This window comes from Manacus candei, unplaced genomic scaffold (genome assembly GCF_025592945.1).
Source record: "Manacus candei isolate 608988 ecotype Guabito, Panama unplaced genomic scaffold, ASM2559294v1 h1tg000014l, whole genome shotgun sequence".
Classification (NCBI taxonomy): domain Eukaryota; kingdom Metazoa; phylum Chordata; class Aves; order Passeriformes; family Pipridae; genus Manacus; species Manacus candei.
The window spans coordinates 16258757-16280099 of record NW_026138062.1 but is presented as its reverse complement, the minus strand read 5'-3'; the positions used below and the strand labels follow the sequence as shown (position 1 = coordinate 16280099).

The window sequence follows — 21343 nt, the reverse complement described above, 5'->3', positions numbered from 1 at the left end:
TTCTTGCTAAAAATTTTTCATGTATAAAGTCTCATGTATATTTTTTTGAGCTCCTGGTCTTCATTATTTAAAAATAAAAAAATATGAATATTGAAATTATCCAAAATGTGTATCACTTAATGGAAACTAAACAGGAAATAAAATGGGTGAAAAGAGATAGCCAAAAATTAACAGGAGACTCATTTGAAGTTTGCAAGTATTCTTTAGAGTTCTTTTAAAATGAGTTAATAAAATTTCTATAACTCCATTTCACCCACTCAAATCAAGGCCTTCTGGAGCACTGAGTATATCCAAAATACAGAATTAGCTGCCAAGCCTGTCAAGAAAGAAATGGGGTTTTCTAAAGGAAACTACTAAATGCAATTACTGGGTTCACAGGTCTAATAAGAATTCCTGAAATGACAGTTTCTTTCAGTGTTTCAATCATAGACAATGTACTTGCAGAAATAAAAAATCTATGGTGTGGGAATCATGATGAAACCAAGAGAGATAAGTTTTTTGGTTCTCAATTTGAAAATGTTGCTTTGTTCAAGTTTAAAAAAGTGTGGAAGAAATTACAGTTGCTTATTTTTAACAGTGGTAGCACATTCCTTGGGTTTTCATCCACTTTTAGTTCATATATTTGTTCATTCTGAAATTCATCCCTCTTACAAAGAGTCAGTATATTCAATACTACGATGACATAAATGTTTGGAGTCCAGTTGTGTGCAATATTTGTCACAGACCTTCAAGCAAGTACTTCGGTCTTAGAATCATAGAATCATAGAATCACCTAGGTTGGAAAAGACCTCCAAGATCATCAAGTCCAACCCTTGATCCAACACTGCCATGGTTACTAGACCATGGCACTAACTGCCACATCCAGTCTCATCTTACAAACCTCCAGGGACAGAGAATCCACCACTTCCCTGGGCAGCCCATTACAATGGCTGATTACTCTCTCCTAAAAAATTCCTTCCTAATATTCGAACTAAACCTCCCCTGGCAGGGCTTAAGATTGTGCCTTCTTGTCCTACTGCTGGTTGGCTGGCAGAAAAGACCGATGCCCATCTGGCTTCAACCTCCTTTCAGGTAGTTGTAGAGAGTGATGGTGTCTCCCCTGAGCCTCCTCTTCTCCAGGCTAAACAACCCCAGCTCCTTCAGCCTCTCCTCATAGGACTTGTGCTCCAGTCCCTTCACCAGCCTCGTTGCTCTTCTCTGGACCTGCTCCAGCACCTCAATGTCCTTCTTGAACTGAGGGGCCCGGAACTGGACACAGTACTCCAGGTGTGGCCACACCAGTGCTGAGTACAGGAGAAGAATCACTTCCCTGGACCTGCTGGCCACACTGTTCCTGATCCAGGCCAGGATGCCATTGGCCTTCTTGGCCACCTGGGCACACTGCTGGCTCAAGTTCAGCTTCCTGTGGATCCAAACTCCCAGGTCCCTTTCTGCCTGGCTGCTCTCCAGCCACTCTGTGCCCAGCCTGTAGCACTGCCTGGGGTTGTTGTGGCCAAAGTGCAGGACCTGGCACTTGGCCTTGTTGAACCTCATCCCGTTGGAATCAAACCAACTCTCCAGCTTGTCCAGGTCCATCTGAAGAACCCTCCTGCTTTCCAGCAAGTCAACACGCCCCCCAGACTTGGTGTCATCTGCAAATTTGCTGATGGTGGACACAATCCCCTCATCTAAATCATCAGTAAAGATATTAAACAGAACTGGGCCCAACACTGATCCCTGGGGGACACTATTAGTGACCGGCTGCCAACTGGATGCAGCCCCGTTCACCACCACTCTCTGGACCCGGCTCTCCAGCCAGTTCCAAACCCAGCAGAGAGTGCCCCTGTCCAAGCCATGGGCTGCCAGCTTTTTCAAGAGTATGCTGTGGGAGATGGTGTCAAAGGCTTTGCTGAAGTCCAGATAGACCACACCCACAGCCTTCCCCTCATCCATGTGTCTTGTGCTAGATCACAACTCCAAGGTAGATTACATCACAAATAAGTGCTAAAAATAGAATGCCTAAACCTCACACGGGAAAGGAGTCTAAGTCTGAAGTGGCTGAATAGACTACAATTCCATTTTGAACTCCTGACTTAGACAAATACACTGTGTTCGTAAGTCAGGTGAATTATAGGCTTATTTTTTTTCTGCTTATTGCCGTTGTTAAAGTAATACAATGGACCAAAAATCTTCCCCTTGATTGTACAAGCATGTTGCGGAACAATGCTAAAACCAGTTCAATGCATGATGCAGTGAAAGCATAATATATGAATCTGGAACCTGGAATCTGAAATGAGCTCTAGGGTCTGCTGGATAAGATTTTTCACTGCATTTTTTTCTTCTCTTATTGTCAATGAGAAGTTGAAACATATGTAGATGTTTAGTCTCCTATGGCAGAGGATTCAGGCCTCAAATTTGTTAAAAAAAATAGTCCAACTGGATAGCAGAAATCAGGTTTGCTATCTAACCAAAGGCACATGGTTCATCCACATGCCTCTGACTCAGAGGACCCACTACCCCATGTGAATATCACTTACGTTTGCCAAGTTAATGAGTTTGGAGCACAGGGAAGCCTGACAGAAACCCACCTGTGACAGCCAGCATATTTAGTCTCTTGAAAGACTGTATAATTTAAAAAGTATTGTCTTGCCCTCACCAGAGGTTTCTAACGTGACTAAGTTTCTTTTAATATCTTTGAGCCCAGTTATGAGCTCCTGAGAGCCCTTTCCCAATTGTACTGCCATACAGTTAACCCACGACAGCAGGATACCAAGGTATCTTTTCTCACTTGCTATTCCTTCTAGACCACACTATCAAATTGAGAACATTCCCAGCACTTCAGCTGAAGGCAGAAGGAGTTTTTTGGGAACAAAGAGAGAGAAGGAACTCTAGGGTAATTTTCTGTAACTGGAATGGGAGCAGAGTGCTGGACTTCACTCAACATTTTCAGCAGTACGGTATGCAAGGACTCAGCACCAGGCTCTCATTATTTATATAATGAAACCAAGAAAGGCTGAAAAATCACTGACTCTGTGGAAGCTTTCCCCTTGCTTTGAGCCAGACAGCTTGAGATCACAAGTTTTGCTGCTGATGCAAAGTAGCTTGTTCTCCTCTGTTTCTCACCTTACCTGGTAACTACTAGGTTAAACATAACCCGTTAAAGTCACCAGATCCACAAGTCCCCGGGCTCCTACTGGTTTCCTCTGAGTTACTCCACAGTAAGCCCATACCTTTAAACCTGTCAGCACATTTTAATTTATTTTAGGGTTACAAGGCCCCCATACCCCATATAAATATTCTGATACCTGCTGCTGTTTCTTTTACTCTATAGTTTCCTGACAAGGACAACCACAAGACTGCATTTAGTTCAGCCTTCACAGCATTTATTTCCCACTTTATACAAATGTCAAGAGGTATGGAACTGAACTTGCCAGTGATTTATAAGTATGAAATTCAAGTTTGTCCTTTAGTTGTAACTCTGATGTGTCTGAGTGTTAGAGTTGTATCTGTGTGTATATCCAGTGCACTGAAGCCATTAATTCCTTGGGTGGTCCAGGAACTCCCCAGCTAGATAACAGTCTGGTCTGAGACAATAGATCAATCTAAAAATAGGTGACTGCTTCAAATCTCACTATGTTCACAAATGTTTGACTGACTGATAGAGAAGCTCTCCAGGTGGAAATGTTGGGCAAATCGAGACATTACCCAACTGGTCCTATTGTGTTAGTCCAAGTCTTACACTTTGTACTGACAAACATCTTGATTGTAGTGTCACAAAGGTTCACAGCCAACTCCTGCTCCATAATTTATGAAATAATGCATAGTTGATTATAAACAGTCAATAGAAACACAAGAGTCTTTTGCATGTAGTTATGATATTTAGGGGATGTTTTTATGTCGTTTAGATAATTTATAGACTGGTAATGTAGGACCATGACCATCTGGATTATAAGAAAAGAGCAGAACAGTGATCTGTTGAAACTCATCTATCAAGATGAAGACATCATTGCAAGGACACTTGCAACTGAGACTCCTTTTGACACCAAAAAATGACCAACCATTTTGTCCAAGAGCAATGATTTGCTGTGCAAGTATTACATTTTGGTAGGAGCTTTGCTTTACCAGAATCGGAGTCCTACTAATCTTAAGGTGTCTGCAAGTGTTTGGGAACTGGTCTGGTTTTGTCACCCCCAATTTTGTTTGTCAGAAGAAATTCTGATCCTATGCTTAATAAGTTAAATTGCCTATTTTGGGATTAAAAAGCCAACTTTTTGATGTCCAGTTTCAGCATAGCAGCCCATCAGAGGACTTTGAGATCCTTAATTATATAAAAACATTGCTTTAAATGGCCAGAAACCAAGTCTTATGGCAAAAACTGATTTGTTCAATCCTTAGAGTTCAGTTCCACTTGCCAATACCTGCTATCAGTTTCCATTAAAAATTGATGCACTTGTCATATTTTTTTTTGTCAGCAAAAATATATTAAAGTGACTTCATCTGGTTTCCTAAAGTCTGCAAGTAATCTATTGCTGCCATCTCTTTGCTTAAGCAAAATTACACAGGTCAAGGACCAGACTAGACTCTAACATATCTTCCTCTTACATGTAATGGTCATTGTGGAAAATGTACAACCATGGCATTACTAGTGCTCAACAAACAGATCCTGGATTTCACCAGAATGCTGAAATAAATCCACAGTAAAAAAAGTAGCAATCAGGAAGCAGAATTTGGGCAAAGATAAGAAAGCATCATGTATTCTGTTGCATAATTTCAGAACACAAAGACATCTCTGGAAACCAGAGCACATTGTAGGACATTGTTATATATCCTTCAGTTCTATATAGAACAACAAAAATGCAAAATCTGGAAAACTGCAAACACCCTGTTCTGTTCTTTGGCCTGCCTACACAAATCTATTCTCCACATTTTGCACGATCTTACTTCCATGATCAGTATATGGATTTTTATAACCATAAAGATTTATAGTCCAGTAGAACATATTCCTAGGAAAACTCTTTTAAAGTGTATTGAGAAGAATTATGTGAGCTGGACAAGCCAACAAGTAATGTACCTGAATTTTCTTTAGGTTTTGGAAAGTTGGCAGTGTTCAGCACCCCAATTCAATTTTAGGTACAGAAAAGGCCTTTATAGTATATTTCTAAAAATAAAAGTATTTGTTGAAGTGAAAGTGTTCTAAAAAGTGCTATAAAATAAGTTGAAAGGCCTCAGAATTAATCCAAAGAAAGAAACCTGCATCTCGTCTTCCTGTTCTTCTTACACGCATCACAGAGTAAAGAATGCTCCACACCAAGAGTCCAGAGAGAATAAACAAGCTAAATGACACTTTATAAGTAGTAAAGGCAATGGAAACAGGCTTTAAGTGATGGAGATTCTTTGTTTTGTTTCTGGAAAAAATTAGAAATTACAAACCTCCAGAACTGTGGTATGGAAAACTGGTGTCTGCAGTAACCTTTTCAGAATTTTGGCTTTAAACAAAGCATTTCCAGTAGTTGATGAGTTCACCACAAGATAGGTCTAATCCAATCCTGATGTAAATCAACTGAAGTCCATGGAATAATTCATTTGTACCTTTCTCTCCTCTGTTTTTTTCTTATTTTGTACATATTTACCTTTCTTCCTCTATTCACCCAGCCTGAGTTATCTCTCTAGATACAGCTCTACACAGCACTCACAGTGCTGCAAGAGCTATGCTTTCTCACCCTTTCCAAATGTGATTCTCCTTTCCCTTTCAGATCCAGTTCTCTCTCTTAATGTGACTTAATTCTAGATCAGAATTTCATGATATCCCACTTTCAAACATTCTGACAAGTCCAAGAAAGAAGGATGTTTTAGAAAGACAAGACATTTCAAGGTATCAGATAAACTTTGACTAGCAGCCAAGAAAATGGTTCTGCTACCAGCTGTAGTCATCTGCATGGTTGTGTTTAGCAATGTTATCATTAAGGTTGGAGCTGTAGAAAAGGAGGGTGATGTTCAAAGCAGCCTGTGTCTGAATAGTTTGTGGTTATGTCTGTTCTAGTAGCTGGCAAAACACAATATGAACCTGTAAGTTCTCTGATTTAATGACAGGGTAGAATGAATGAGATCTAAAGAGTCCTGTAACTAAGGATGTAAGGTCTTGCTATCTCAGGCTAAAGTGCAATAATTCTGAAGTGGTATAAGTTTACAAATACTACAAATTCTGATATATTGAAAATCCCTTATCATGCTTGTCTTCTGCCTGCTACAGCAAACATGTCAAATTCCTTTGATGTTTTCTCGTTATAATGACTTTTACCCTCTGATAGACCTATTCATCACTACCCTTTCTTGCCACACTGAATGTGTACACACTCTGCCAAATTTATTTCCCTCAGCTAATGATGCTCCCCACTTGCATCCTACTGGGAATAAGGGGGAACAACAAGTTGATCAGTCTAAAAATCTTGTTCAGCATGTGACATTTAGAATAAAGGCCCAGGTATGACTAAATGGTATGACTAAATGTATTCGTGATTTCAATGGTTGAAGCTTAAATGCCTCAGTAGCTCACACAGAATGAACTGAAAAATGAAAAGAAGTTTGTATATCAAAGAAAACGCTTAAAAATACTATAAAGGCATGAAAAATTCTCACCTTCAGGGGATTCTCAGCCATAAACAGTCAATAATGTAGGTAAATCACAGGCATCCTGGAGAACAATTTCAAGTATCAGATCAGTACCATCATTGAATTCTAAAATAGTTCAAGTGTCCTAGCTTAAAAGGAAATCATATTAATGGTGCAGGTCTGGAAAGGAAACATCATGTAAGTGGGGGTAAAAAAGTGAGTAGGATGAGATATATGACACATTTCAGCAGCTTCTACTCAAACTCTAGTTTTCACGACTGTCACAGTTTAATGGTACAAATAAACAGTATCTGTCTACTCGTGGTGTCTCATAGAATGGAAACTAACTTGTGCTAGAAAGTGGAAAAGTAACTAAAGATGTTTGATAAGAAATAGCAATAATTTGGACAGTGTAGTCATTCACAGGAGATCTGTTTTCATGTCAGGGTTTTTAGCATCTGGACTTTTTAAAACAAATCTAAGAAGTTTATGCCTTAGATTTGTATATTGCTTAGGTTTATATATCTACATCAGGACTAGAGACAGGTATCTTTTTCAAATGCTTCTGAAATGAAAAAACCTTAAATTTGCTTCTCCTCCTCAAAAATAGCATAGTCAGGGCATTCAGCTCAGTGAAGAGAAGAAGGAAGATCTGAGTTCATTCAATATGAAGTTTGATTCTGATATCACAGTTACATTTATGACTTAATATTATTTTCATTAGATTGTAACTGCACCCCCTTTCCTGCTCCCCTACCTCCAGAAACTTGTCTTTTATTGGTGTATGGTGATCCAATTTCTACAGGAGGGACTGGGAAAAGCCTCATGTGCATTTTCTCATCATCTCGTAGTGGGGCTGCTTTTGTGCTCTTGGAGTACGAGGTTCAAATTCCTTTTTTTTTAATGTCACAATATCTTGGACATGTGATCAATGCAGCTAAGGTCTTTCTAGATTACTTTTATAGATCTAGATGCATAGTTTTACGTTTAATGTTCTTGGGTACCTAAGCATTGTATGGAATAGATTTCTTTCCCTGTAACTAACATCTGTGGTATGTTTGAAGTAATTTCAGACTTTTACTACTTGATTCTATAGCAAACATATTACTGAGTCACTAAACTAAAAGATTGTAAAAGAAGCATGATAGCATATAAGAAATAAAGTAGAATATTTATTTTTCTTATTTGAGCTATATAGGTTTGAAACTAACATCATAAAAATTATAAAAGTAAATTAAGTTAATGAAAATTAGTAATAAATCTTCTGCAGATGTCAATGCTTTTGTGAGAAAAAAGAAGTGTTTGTAAAGGAAAAAGCAATTTTGTAGGAATCAAAAGTTATTAGTCAAATGACTTAGCAGATATTTTTACTTTAAAGAAGGACTTCCTAAGGGCTGCAAACTGATATGTTTGAAAGTGGATGTTGATGAACTAGGAAATCAAACACTATTAAATTAGACCATCACACAGAGTATGTGTGTGTATTTAAATATTTACTTAACATTTAACAGACCCTCATAATCCTCTCTGCTTAAATTATGATACTTGGCAAATGAGCCATATGAACCAAACAAGTCAACAAAACCCTCCCCTGTTTAATCAGTTTCTTTTTATGTCAAATCTATTTCCCAACTTTTCAAGCACTACCCTACTATACAAGATACCAATAATCTCTAACAAGCTCTATGGTAATTTTTGCCAATCAAAGTTATGTATAATTTATACTCTGAAAGTGCGTTGCTAAGATCTGTTACTATAACACAGATACTGTCTCCAAAACAGTGAATTTAAAACATCTATGTAATCTTTGTGTGGTATGTAGAAATTCATCCTCATGCAGATATCTTATCTCAAGGTAAGAAGGAAAGGGGAAATGGAGGAAGTGTCAACAAGATGGGTGGCTGGTGCCACAAATATTGGTGTAATATAATAACTTGGACTTGTTCAGAAAGATAAGGCAAGAAACGGGATGCCATCAACAAAGGACACAAAAGGTAAGAATATCCTATGCAGTAAAAAAGCTGAAAAGAGAAGAAACGAGTCGGTCAGCTACTCAATAAAAATATCGGGTGATACTGAGACTGCTCAAGGGTTTTATGCCTTCAGTCTTCACTAAGTCATTGTGTAGGGATCTGTCAGGCAGCAAACACGTTTAGCAGCACCGGGAAACATAAATAAACCAGAAATGTTAAGGCATATTTAAGAAAGTCAGGAGTTGGCTGGGCCCAATGTAGTTCATAAAAGCAGACCTAGAAAAATGTCTCGCATAAATCCCAAGTTGCTAGCATTTATCTTTGAGCCCAATGAGAATGACAACACTTTTGTTTAAAAAGAGAGAAATGAAGGAACAAAGGAATAACAGGCCAAGTGCTTTAACATCAAATTTCAGAAAAACATCAAAAGATAGCAAGGAATTATAAAACCACCAAGATCAACTTGTCAACAAGAAGCAGTATCAGAATAATTTAATATATTCTTACAAAAATTTAAAGAATTTTTTGGGTAGGTAATATGCATAGCTGACATGTCCTCACTTTTCATAATGAAATAAGGGAAGAATATAAGCCTGTTCCAAATTTTGATAGTACTAATATTTTCATAAATGATGCTGGATTAGAGAATATACACAGTATATTTATGGACTATCATAGAACAATAGGATGGTTGGGATTCAAAAAGACCTTAAAGATCATCTATTTCCAACCTCTCTGCCATGGGCAGTGACATTTTCCACTGCACAAGGTTACTCAAAGCCCAATCCAACCTGGCCTTGAACAATTCTAGGGATGGGGTATCATAAAATTCTCTGGACAACCTGTTCTATCACCTCACCACTGTCAAAAAAAAGTATTTCTTCCTAATGTCTAATCTAAACCTACATTCTTTCGGTTTGAAGCCACTGCCCCTTGTCCTGTCACTACATGCCCTTGTAAAAAGCCTCTCTCCATCTTTCCTGTAGGCTCCCTTCTCATATTAGAAGGCTGCAATTAGGTCACATCAAAGCCTTCATACACACTGGAATCACATCTTTATGTACACTGAGAGACAGAATTCAAAATTACCTTGTCAAGTGAAATACGAGTTGTGAAAAAACTAGTATTTAACTGAAGAAAACCAAAAGCAAGGTCATACAATGGATAGGATAATCAGTTGCACAGTTATAGACAAACTCCTCCTAGGATTGTGAAGGGCAACTGCTGTGTTTAAAACATATGAAGTAATCCTTCCACATGAATCAGTGATGTTAAGGTCTTAAATGGTGTACATTTCCTGGCTTGGGGCAAAAAAACTGTTAAAAGAACCTACACAAATCATCAACAATCTAGAAAATATGGCATTTGATATAAGATTTGAAAAAGAAGTGAGGATATATTCAGGAAAAACAAATCGGAGGGGAGACACAAATGAGGATTAAAATGCATAAATATATCTGAAAATACAAAAGGTCAGAAATAATTTGGAACAAACATTAATAAAAGTGATTGAGCAATTAAAGCATTTATGAACTAGAGCAGATTATCCAAATAACACTGTGGCATTTTCCAGACACCTGTCAGAAATAACAGAAGGGCCAATCCGACCACCTGTGGAGGTGGATGGTACAGGTGGGAGTAGATAAGAGAACCAAGGCAAATCCCCTTCCAACCCCTGCTTTCTACAAGTAGTTGAATTTATTGCTCAAATCCTTAAAAAACGATCTCGAAAAACTGAGGTGTAGAATAGTCTCAATTTACTGTTTTTGCTTTGAAGTGAACAACTTCAGCAGAATAACCTAAAATCTGGAGTGTGGAAATATCTGCCTATGAACCTCACAGCACTTATCATCATTGTTTGCCAATTCAACATTTCTGAGGCTTCCTGCAAGGACGAAAGGGGATAAGATGTGAGAACAACAGTTCCAGGCTCTGAAATTTTGCTGCTCCTCTTTTCTCTTAAGGCAGAAACTGTTAATGTAAGGGAGCTAAGCTATACCAATAACTATGCACAGAATATCAAAAATAAACACACTTTTCACTAAACTGTGTAAGCCAAATTCACTAGCTTGCTTCGTATCATTTTGATCATGAAAAGTAAGGTTAAGTAGTGAGATCTCAATGCTGAATTTACTATTCATTCACTATCCAGATTAATGAAATCTGGCAACTTTAAACATTTTTATTAACAGAAGGGGAATAGAGTAAATAACTAACCTGCAGTCCTTCTATGTGGTGAGCACCTGTTGAATGCTTTTAATTCCAGATTAAGATTGGCAGAGTGACAGTGTTCACACTTTTAAGCTCTGGAGACTTCAAAAGAAACAAGTTTGCTGTCACTGGCCTTTTCCTAACAGAATATCTCCTGCATGTTGTAAAATTATCCTACCATGTTTGCCATCACTTTGATCAGCCACAGACAAAGCACCAAGGAATCATGCATGGGAAAGTAACAAACAATACACGTTATTGGTTTCTCCACGGTCTATATCTGTTAACCACTTCCCTGAGTGTATTAAAACTTGAGGGAGGATAAGAAAAAAAATAAAGGCAGCAAGTAGGTTGTGAGGGAAGTAGAGAATGAAACTATGAGCACTGTTTTTAAATACTCAATATTCTGGAGTGCCAGTTGTTACGTTTTTGTTCAGAGTGTAAATAATATATTTGTTAATAAAATTTATCATTCTTATTGTAATAGTATTTTGTTTATGTGATAATGGAGCTCAAGGGTGCGTTATGAGTGAATTTAATGAATATAATTTCAAGAAGAAATAAAAAAGTGAGTACTTTGCAGGTGACTGTGCACTGGAACGGGTTGCCCAGACAGGCTGTGGAGTTTCCGTGACTGGAGATATTGAAGAACTGTCTGGATGCAACTCTGTGCCATGTGCTCTCAGATGACCCTGCCTGAGCAGGGAGGTTGAACCAGATGACTCACTGCAGTTCCTTCCAAGCTGACCAATTCTCTGATTCTCTGATTCTTTGACTTGCTTCTGTCCACTACTTTTCTGTATGGTCTGCAATATTTTGCACTAATAAAATTATTCCTCCGTCTGTCATTGTGCCTAGGAATTGTCAGCGTTTCTAAGCATAAACATGTGATCATGGTTTCACTTAAGACCAAATAATTAATAAGTAATTTTTTTAAAATGACAATCATGTGTGAAAAATATTTCTTCCTCACATGCCTTTGAATTTCAATTTTTTGTGACATCAAGCTTCTGCTATCTAGGTGGAGACTATTTGGCACATCCAAATGAGAGTAAATCAAGTAAAAATAAATATCTCAGTAGATGAGCAACTCTGACTTGATCAGACATGAATGTTGGAAAATATCTTCTACTTAACTTGGCATGTAAGGTCTATAAACAAACTTCAAAAGAACAACTGAATGCTATGCTGGGGATCATTTAATCTCTAAGTACATTTTAATTATTTGTAGAAGTCACCTGTTTCTTGGGAGCAGCTTTGGAAATGGAATGCAAAATACATTGTCAAATCTAGGTCTTAGTTATTGCTTCAGATCTGGACCACAAAAGTGTTACCAGGAGGTGACACTAGTGTCATTGGGAGGACATCCCAGCTCCTTCAGTAGTAGCTTTTTTCTGTCAGTCATTTGTTCATGGCTCTAGGTAGATTTAAGCAAATGTAGCTATCACAGATCTAGATTCCACTTCATTGACCACAACATCATTCCTCTACATTTCCCTTGGTATACCAATTAACAATTTACCTATTAAATTTTTTGCCATATTAATGGATTTCCAAGGAGAGGAAGAAGAGGAAGGAAAAAAATTGCTATGAACCTGAAAAATTTCTGATTTCTTGCCAAATTTCACCGTCTCCTTTTTCTCACATAGTAGGCTATCCACCAGTTAAAATATTTCACACTTTGAGCATTGGTTTGAGTATTTCACGCTTGATCTTTAATATTGGAGGTTCAAGACTTTATTAGGAAGTGAAAAACTGTAGATACCAATGGTGTGAGTACTTCCCACAGATGCTCCTGTTTGAAGAAAAAACTATTTATTTTCTTCCCTCTATGAAAAAGTGGAGACTGGATCAATATCGTGCAAAGAGATATTTTTAAGTTGCATAGAAAGAAATCGCATACAAATTTAAATTATGCAAAAAGTAATGTATGTGTGAGGATAATGACCCATTTCAAAACAAAGCATTAGGAACACTGATTTGTACTAGTTGTGCATGAAATGATTTTTCTACTCTACTTACTCTAGATTTTTAGCCCAAATCTAAACCAGGCATACTACTTACAGATCTATGGTGATTGTACCAACATAATTTACAGGGGTTTACCAGGAATCTTGTTTTCTAGAAAGAAATGTCTGTCTTTGTGTTTGGTTAAACCTGCCTTGTTACAGCTGACAGGGATGCAGAAACTTTAATTTAGTGGCTTGCTACATGTATGAGTGTCCAAAGCTTGTACAGGGCATTGGAATGAATCCAAGTGGCTTCGGAAAGTCCCTAGGTAAACTGACTTTAACAGTCAATTAAAACCACCTTTACTATGGTGTCCTTTGATGAACATGTCTTCCCTCAGAAATTTTGAAGAAAATAGTGTAATCTGTTTAGAATAATGCCTGGTAAGACAGAAAAATTTAGAATCTGTTTGGTCATGTATGAAACTTCTTTGGAAAGAGCTTTACCGTGCCAGTTCATTGGTGAGAAATTTGGCAGAATTTTGTAGTACTTAGGTTTAACAAAAGGTTTTATTTTGATTTTTAGGTTTTGTGAACGTCACTGTCATTTTTCAAAATATTTTTGTGTCAACATAGCTTTCAAAATGTGTGTCTAACTCACTAGAAGCTTGGGCTATGAAAACAGTCTTGATTGAGAACTCTCAAAAGTATTTTGAATTGTTCCAAGATTACAGGAATAAAATGTAAAGTGTAACAGTAATAGGAGAGCTTAATTAGAAATGAAAGTCAACATTTTAAGTGGAAAATAGGTCCATCAAAGCTCAAACCAAGGTTTCATGTGGAGTTTATATACCCTGTGTATTACTTGAGGCCATGAAATTTTTTTACTGAATAAAGGCAAGGGTCTAAAGTAAATGATGTACTTACTGTTCATCTTTCTCTGAAAAAAATCTTGATGTTTCCATCAAAAGGTGTGTTTTAAGACACACTAAAAAGCCAGAGCCCCAATATATGTGATAAATTTACTAGAAGAAGACATCATTCTGTATTATCGACCTAATTTATCAAGCTCACATATCAACACCCTTTCACTGTAATTAAAAAAAGAAAAAAACAAAAAGAGGAAATCAAGTAAGAGAAACAGTTGCTTTTATGTGTGAGCACATTTATTTCCTATGCTACACAAAAAACTTGAAGTGTCTATGGCATATTTGCCTCAGGGAAGGCACCATCATTTGCCAATAGAAGACAGGAATTACTTTAAGAATTTTCAGGATAGAACTGCTTAGCCTTGGGCTGATGGAAAACTGAACTTCTATCTATGCATGAAATGATTGTTGTGGTGCTTTTTTAACTGGAATAACAGTGAAATTAAACAATCTACATTACCCTATTAAACACTTTGTAACATATGGACAGTGTCCAGAAGACCCAGCAAAATTACTGGTGTGTTTTCCAAGCTCTGACTCATATAAATTTGGACATACTCAGATTTATTTCTGGCAGGAATAAAATGCTTTATACAAGGGGGGGAAAAAAAAGGGCCAGAATTGGGTGAAAAGGGAGATTTAAGGAGATAATTTTTTAAAAGCAAAATAACCACCAATCTCTTTGGAGGTGTGTGTTTCTGCTTATTAAGCAAGATTCCACTTTTATTATGAACAGAATAGAATTATATATAAATGTACCTAAATAACTTGAAAATGGAATAACTTTTCATATTAGATCTTGGGTGAAAAAAGCACCACATTTATACTTCCATTTATTTTTTCCTTTCCAGACACATATTTGTTGAGTGATCCTGTTTCTTCCCAAGAAAATGAAGAAGAGGCATTCTCATGGAAAGAAGACAATAGTCAAGTTTCATTCACTGTATGACTGCATCAGTTTTCAACCTATGGCAACCAGGACTGCAGACAGGCCAGGTTGGTTTTGCTGAAGAAAAATCCACAGCAAGGAATAAAAATAATTTCAAGAAGAATAAGTAAACATTTCAAGAAAAACATTTGATGAAAGGGAAATACTAGCTATACTGTCCCAGAGCAATGAAGAACATAACAAAGAAACCTTTTAAAAGATCAAGGATCTTTTGACAACATCCTTAGTGTTGCAGCAAGCAAAGACAGTAATTTGGCTATTCTCTTAGACTCTGGAGCTAATTCAGTTAAAATAAGTTCAGGGAATGTTGCATCCTGTCCGATTACTTTGAATCCTGTCCCTCATTATCATCAAATACTCTCATGCAGAGAACGAAACAATTATTTTCAATTCTCCATGATAATGTTTTATGCATTTTCTCAAGAATAAACAGGATCACTCTGTGGTGAATCAGCACAGAGTGCTGCTTTTTTCTCCAAATGAATCTTGTTAAGTGTTAGCACAAAAGCAAATCACCTAGGTTAGGTGATTCAGTGTTTCAGGCATGAGTAAAAGTGGCTTTCTCTACTCTGCCACAATATACCCGCACGACTCGGAGGGCCAGAACCAAAAGATACCTCTTGTCTCTATGTCTTATGATGATGGAATTGCAGACAAAACCAGAATGAAATTCCTGAAGAGCAGTTCAAACAGAATCTGGGCATGTGAACTCAGGAAGCCAGTCCAAAAATCCCTGCCCAGCTGGCAGGAATATGAGATTTTTCTGTCCCTGGGTGTATGAAGCTGCTTCATGTCCAGGAGCGAGGTCAACCGGAGTGACCAAGGAAATTTTCCTAGGATTAAATTTTCCAGTAGTCACTGACTTTTCTAAAAATCAAATCTGTAACTTCAAACATGCCATTTCTGTCAGCTTCTCAGAAGCTGGTATTTGCCTTGTGGCTAACCATTACCGAACTTTTCTCAGACCCCAGTCTTGCCCAGTACTTGAAGAGAGATATGTCTCTAAGAATAGGATCCATGAAAGCATCATGGTGAGTAAGGAACTGACTAATTTGGTCTGGCTTTTTCTTCCCCATAGGACATGCTGTCTTTTATATTCCATCTGTTGGCTAAGAAACTTAAGAATCTAGAAATTACAAGAATCATAGAATATCTCAAGTTAGAAAGGATCCATAAGAATCATTAAGTCCAACTTCCTGCTCCTCACAAGACTACCTAAACCATGTGACTAAGAGCATCATCCAGACACACCTTAAAATCTGGAAGGCTTGATGCCGTGATCACTTGCCTTGGGAGGCTGTTTGAGTGACTGACTATCCTTTTAGTAAAGAACCTTCAATTATGTTTAATCTGAACTTTCCGCAACGCAGCTTCATTCCATTTTCTTGTGTCCTGTTGCTGGTCTCCAGAGAGAGACCAACACCTCTCCCGATTATTACAGTTTTGGAAAGAAAATAGAACAGTGGATTGAGTCACTTTATGAGTTTATTTCTCACTGTGGTGACTAGCTGTGGAACAATCACTCATCTAGAAAGCTAATCTTACAAAGGTGACTAAAGAATCTGAATGACAACTTCAAGTGAGAACATAATGTCCCCAAAAGGTGCAACTATAGACAGTAAAAAAAATTCCTACATAGATCTGAATTTTGAGGCTGAGTCTGAGAGCAAAGACAGGATGTGTGCTTACTATGAAGTTCATAATTAGAATTGAGCATCAGTCTTATAAAGAGAAGAAACTTCCTTATTCTTCCTCATTTTAGGCCCCTTCATTGTCTATTAATTTGGGGTTTTTTAAAGATAAATCAAAGGATAATTCAGAATGTACAGCAGAAGTCACATTGTCATCTGTAGGTATCAATGATGAAAGGAGTTGTGGTTCTTCTCATTATACAAGCAGCACTGAGTAGAAAAATAAAAGCCCGAGTGAAGGGCAGAATATCTTATCTGGGAGGAAAGACAGTTAATGACATATATTCTCCAGAGGGATATAAATTGAGAATTACTAGGTGTGTCCAGATGATTCTTGTCCCCCAGGGAATCTGCTACAACCTTGGAGAATCACACACAGGTGTTTGAGGTGTCTGTCAGAGGACATATACACCCAGGCAGGCAAGGAAGCATTCAGGGAACAGGGACAACAAATGTTCAGAAGAACTCTGCTCATCTTCTTGATGAGCATTTCTGGCCTGATCTAGACATTTTTTTCAATATAATGTTCTCAAGATGGAGTTCCATTAAAAATCTTCTGCTATGATAAATCCTTTAGGTATTGCATGCAGATGGAGGGCTGCATTTGTTTATTTTGCAAGCAGAAGAATTTAAAATAAAATGATTTCTTAAATATGTTCAGAATTAAATATATCCTTCAGCTATTTATCTTATAGGAAGTAGAGATCCAAACATTCATCTGAAAGAATTAGATCCAGAAGTAGTTTTCCAGTTTTACCTCAGATGTTATTCATATGAAACTCTACCTCTCAGATTTTCCTGAAACTGAAAATTTAGTCATGATCAAGAATGCCTACAACAGAAAAAAAATACACCAAAATTAGCATTTAAATTAGACCCAAAGGCACCTAAAGTTCAAACAGAAACTGACCTTTTTTTTGCAGACTGCAAAGCAAAAAACTCAACTGAAAATCTTTTATGTTCTGTAGAAGCTCCTCAAGCAGTTTCACGTTGGTTTGTGGAGCTACAGCAGGGAATAAAACAAGTACATGCAAGACAGAAGCAAGAACACTATATAGGGCACGTGTTACTCTGAGGAAAAGTTGATGTCCGTTGCCTTGTCTGTCATGACATTGCAGAAGAGGAACAATGACCACTGGAGAAAGGCAGCTCCAAAGGCAAATTCACATACCACAAGCAAACGGAAGCGAAGGTTAGTTGTAGTTGGGTGGCAGAAGTGGTAGCCATGTTCTGAGGCCACGAGGAAAGCGGCTTGGAGCCCCTTGGGGCCTCTGGGGCCCCCCAGCCCCTGGTTGGGGGGGGCTGCGGGGACTTGGAACAGCGTGAGGCTGGGCTAAGTGCCTGCAGCTGAAAGCTAAAGAAGTTTTCTCCACTGTGAGTGAGCAGAGACAGAGCAGCGGCAGAAGCAGCGTCCAGAGACTGTGGCTAAGAGCCAAAAGATAAGAAAGCAACAGCATGCAGCCAAGGAAGGCACAGAGTTGTCTGAGAGAGCCGAGAGAGAGAGAGAGAGAGCAGCAGAGAGAGAGGAAGTTGGGGTAAGAACTGAAATAAAAACCCCATACCCCTCTGAGACCTCCGAGAAAGGAGGGAGATGGACTCCGAATTGAGAGGAGTTGTAGAGTGCTGCAGCACCGGAGAGAGAGGAGCTAAAAAACTCAGAGAAAGAATGCAGAGGGGGTGACCTTGGCCCCCCCTGCTGCTTGAGGCAGAGCACAGGAGCTCTGCAAAGGGGCTTGAATCCCCTGAAGATACAGACCGTCACAAAGACCCCTGAGCTTCGTGGTATGTCCGTGGTGAAACGACCTTGTCTGGGTGAACATAGCCCACGGAAGAAGACCCTCACTTGAAAGACGAGTGGCCGAGGAAGCTTGGATTCCCCTCTCGTGTGTGCTGGCAGAAATCCAGCTATCAGCTGCTGCATGAGAAGAGGATAGATGACTGCTGCCCTAGAGAAAACTGCTGCTCTGAGACTGGAAAGGATCTTTCCTTCTTCCCTCCTGGACTTTTATTTGGAGGGGAGAAGAGATTTGATCCATTGTAAATATTGATTTATCATAGTAGAGATAGTTGAGATCGTGTGTATAATGTATTATAATATTTATGTGTACAGTCATTGTAATATATTCCCTTTCCCCCATTCTAAGTCTCGTGTGGTTGTCTGGAAAAAATCATTTCACATTGAGTTGAGATGTGGGAGGGGGTTTGAAGATAGGGAATTAGATTTTTGGGGATCTCAAACCATGACATGTTGGAATTTTCAAATTCATTGCTTTAAGTATGAGTATACCCAAAAAAATTGATTTACAAACACACAGAAAAATTCCAGTGGCATATGATGTATGTACAGATGAATTCAAATGGTCTTTCAATCAGCAGTTCTTTAAGTACTGTGTTCTCTGTAGAGTTTAGCAGGTTCTCAGATCAGTAGACTGACAAAGTCAAGATTTGGCAAAGACTTCTGAAGTTAAGATTTAGAGATTTTAATTATTTTCCTTAATTTAGCCTACCATCAGAAAGAAAGTTACTGTGTTTAGTTTACTGCCTAATAAAAATGTATTAAACTAGTGTTTATGGTTCTATTCATAACTAGTCATGAAAAAATTTTTCTAGAATAAATATTGTTAGAGCAATACACTTCATGTCTAAAACCAAGGTTGTGGTAATCATATAATCTGATGTTTTACAGAAGAAAAGTTGAAAATTTTGATCTTGTGGTTTCTGCATCAAATCTTCATCTTTGAGTGAATCACAGAATATTTTTCACAGCACTGGATTTCCACCTGGCATTTGGTTACTCCTGAGAGCTGTGTGGGAGGAAATCAAATTTAGGTTTAATTTTCATATTAGCACATTAAGGTTAAAGTTGGCAGGGACCTCTGGAGGTAGGTCATCGAGTCAACCTACCCTGCTCAAGCAGGGCCACCAAGAGTTGGTTGTCCATGACTGTTCCCAGATGGCTTTTGATTATCTCTAAGAATGGAAGCTACACAACATCCATGGTTGTCAGCCCTGCCAGTGCTCTGTCACCCTCAGCATGATGACTTCCTAGGAAGGGTTTGAGGGATTCTTCCATAATGGTGCCCTACAACCACTTCCTTGCTTACGCGCAAGTGCTGGAGGTCAGTCTGCTTAAGCTTCCTTCTGTTGATTTTGTGATCTCTTCCTGTCACATTACCCTATGGCATTTGCTCAGCAATCCTGTCCATGAATCCCCCACAGATCTCCTGGTTTCCCTCCCCCATCATTCTCAGTTTAAAGACCTTCTTATGAGGTCATCATCCTATTGGTGAAATTAAACTTCACCCTGCTTAGTGAGCTGGATCTCACCTCTCCTTAGCAGACACTGGAACACCACCAGGATCCCACGGTCATAAAACCCAAAAACCTGTTGTCAACACCAGTTCCTCAGCTAATTATGGAATTATCCTATTAGTGCCCTTCTCTCTCCCTTTTCCCTCAATGGCAGGATTAAGAGCTCTTCTTGATCCCCTGTGCTCTTGACTACTTCCTTCAGTAGGAAGGAAGTAGTCACTGTAGTCACTTTTGATCGTTTGTGCCTGCATGAAATATCAGCAAAGGGTCAGAGGGTCAGACAAGCTTCCACAGTCATCCACAATTTCCTTGACCCTAGTCCACATCAGGAAATAAACCTTTTTAGGTGGTTGACTGGGTTGACAAAATGGGTGCCTCTGTCCCTTGGAGCAGGGAGTCACCCATTACAACGACTTGCAGTTTTGGTGTACAAACCACCATATATCCACTAAAAAACCTTTCACTCATAGCAATCACAGTAGTTTTATATGTTTATAATTAGAAATTTAAAGACATTTGACTTCTCTTTACAGAGGGGAAATACTTAGTGTGTAATGAAACAAATTATACAGATCAAATACCTGAAATACTTAGTGTGTAATGAAACAAATTATACAGATCAAATACCTGGAGTAGCCTGCAAACAACCACTATTCCCTCTACAGTGTCTGTTTTTAGCATCTAGCATTAACAACTTTCTGCCTGGTCTAAATTAGCCCCAGTAACTCACCAGTCTGAAAGACACCTAGATAAAGACGGGCTAAAGACAAAGGTGAGCTCCTCCTCAGATGTGCCAAGCATGCCTTGATTCCAGACCCATTTCAAGATCAGTAAGTTTTTTAATTACTTCAGCAGCTTTTGCACATAGAATCTCTAGCAACGACTTGTAAACTTTTAGTAAATGTGACATCTCTACTCGTGATCTGACTAGAGCTGAGACAAGCAGATGAATAATCATTATTGTCTGCAAACATGTTTTTTCTTCTTATGACACATCAAGCTTATGACACATAAAGCAGTCATAAGATCATAAAGTTGTGTTACAGTCCTGAGATTTATGGTGAGTTGCTCAATTTACCATTGAAGGAATATTAGTCCATAAATAATGCATTTAATCATCTGCTTGACTGAATTATTCTTGCCAGAAATGTGCTTGTTAATTATGGTCTTTTCTACTGATTCTAAGGCTTCTGGATTCATCTTAACAGCATGTAGAATCTGTGTCCTGTTAAAATACTTTCCAGCAGTTAAAACATATTTGTGTGACACAATTGTCTGTGTTTGTATTTTAACCTTCCATAATTATACAGTTTCCATGCACACAAATGAAATCCTAGCAATCCTATATTAACCCTAAATGACCTACCCACAATGCACTCTATGAATGAAAACCATTTTTCCTAACAAAACAATACAGTTTTTAACAAGACAATGGGTGGAGTTAAAAAAAAATCAGAAATGGAAGATAAAAGCAAAAGCAAAGTTATACCTTCAATAAGTGATTTTGCAAAGCATCTTGTTTCTATATAAATCTAGACAAATATTATGATTAAAGACATCTGCTAATGATGAGCTAAAATTCTAAGTTTTATTGCTTAACTTACCTCTGTAGATAGATTTCCTCTCCTATCCATAAGCATAACACCAGTACCCTGTTGTCCCTGGGTAAAACACTTCACATCCCAACTGGACAGTCTTGGCCTTCCCTGGAGATTTTGGCCTAGTTTTCACATGAGTACTT

At 38.2% G+C, this 21343-nt stretch overlaps 1 long non-coding RNA gene across 1 annotated transcript; it reads left to right on the top strand.

Moving 5' to 3' along the window:
• Nucleotides 1-2010: 2010 nt before the first annotated feature.
• On the top strand, nucleotides 2011-3389 carry LOC127467932 (uncharacterized). The gene is made up of 3 exons (XR_007903358.1): nucleotides 2011-2102; nucleotides 2784-2872; nucleotides 3311-3389. It is a non-coding gene; the product is annotated as an uncharacterized LOC127467932 (long non-coding RNA).
• The last annotated feature ends 17954 nt before the right edge of the window (nucleotides 3390-21343 follow it).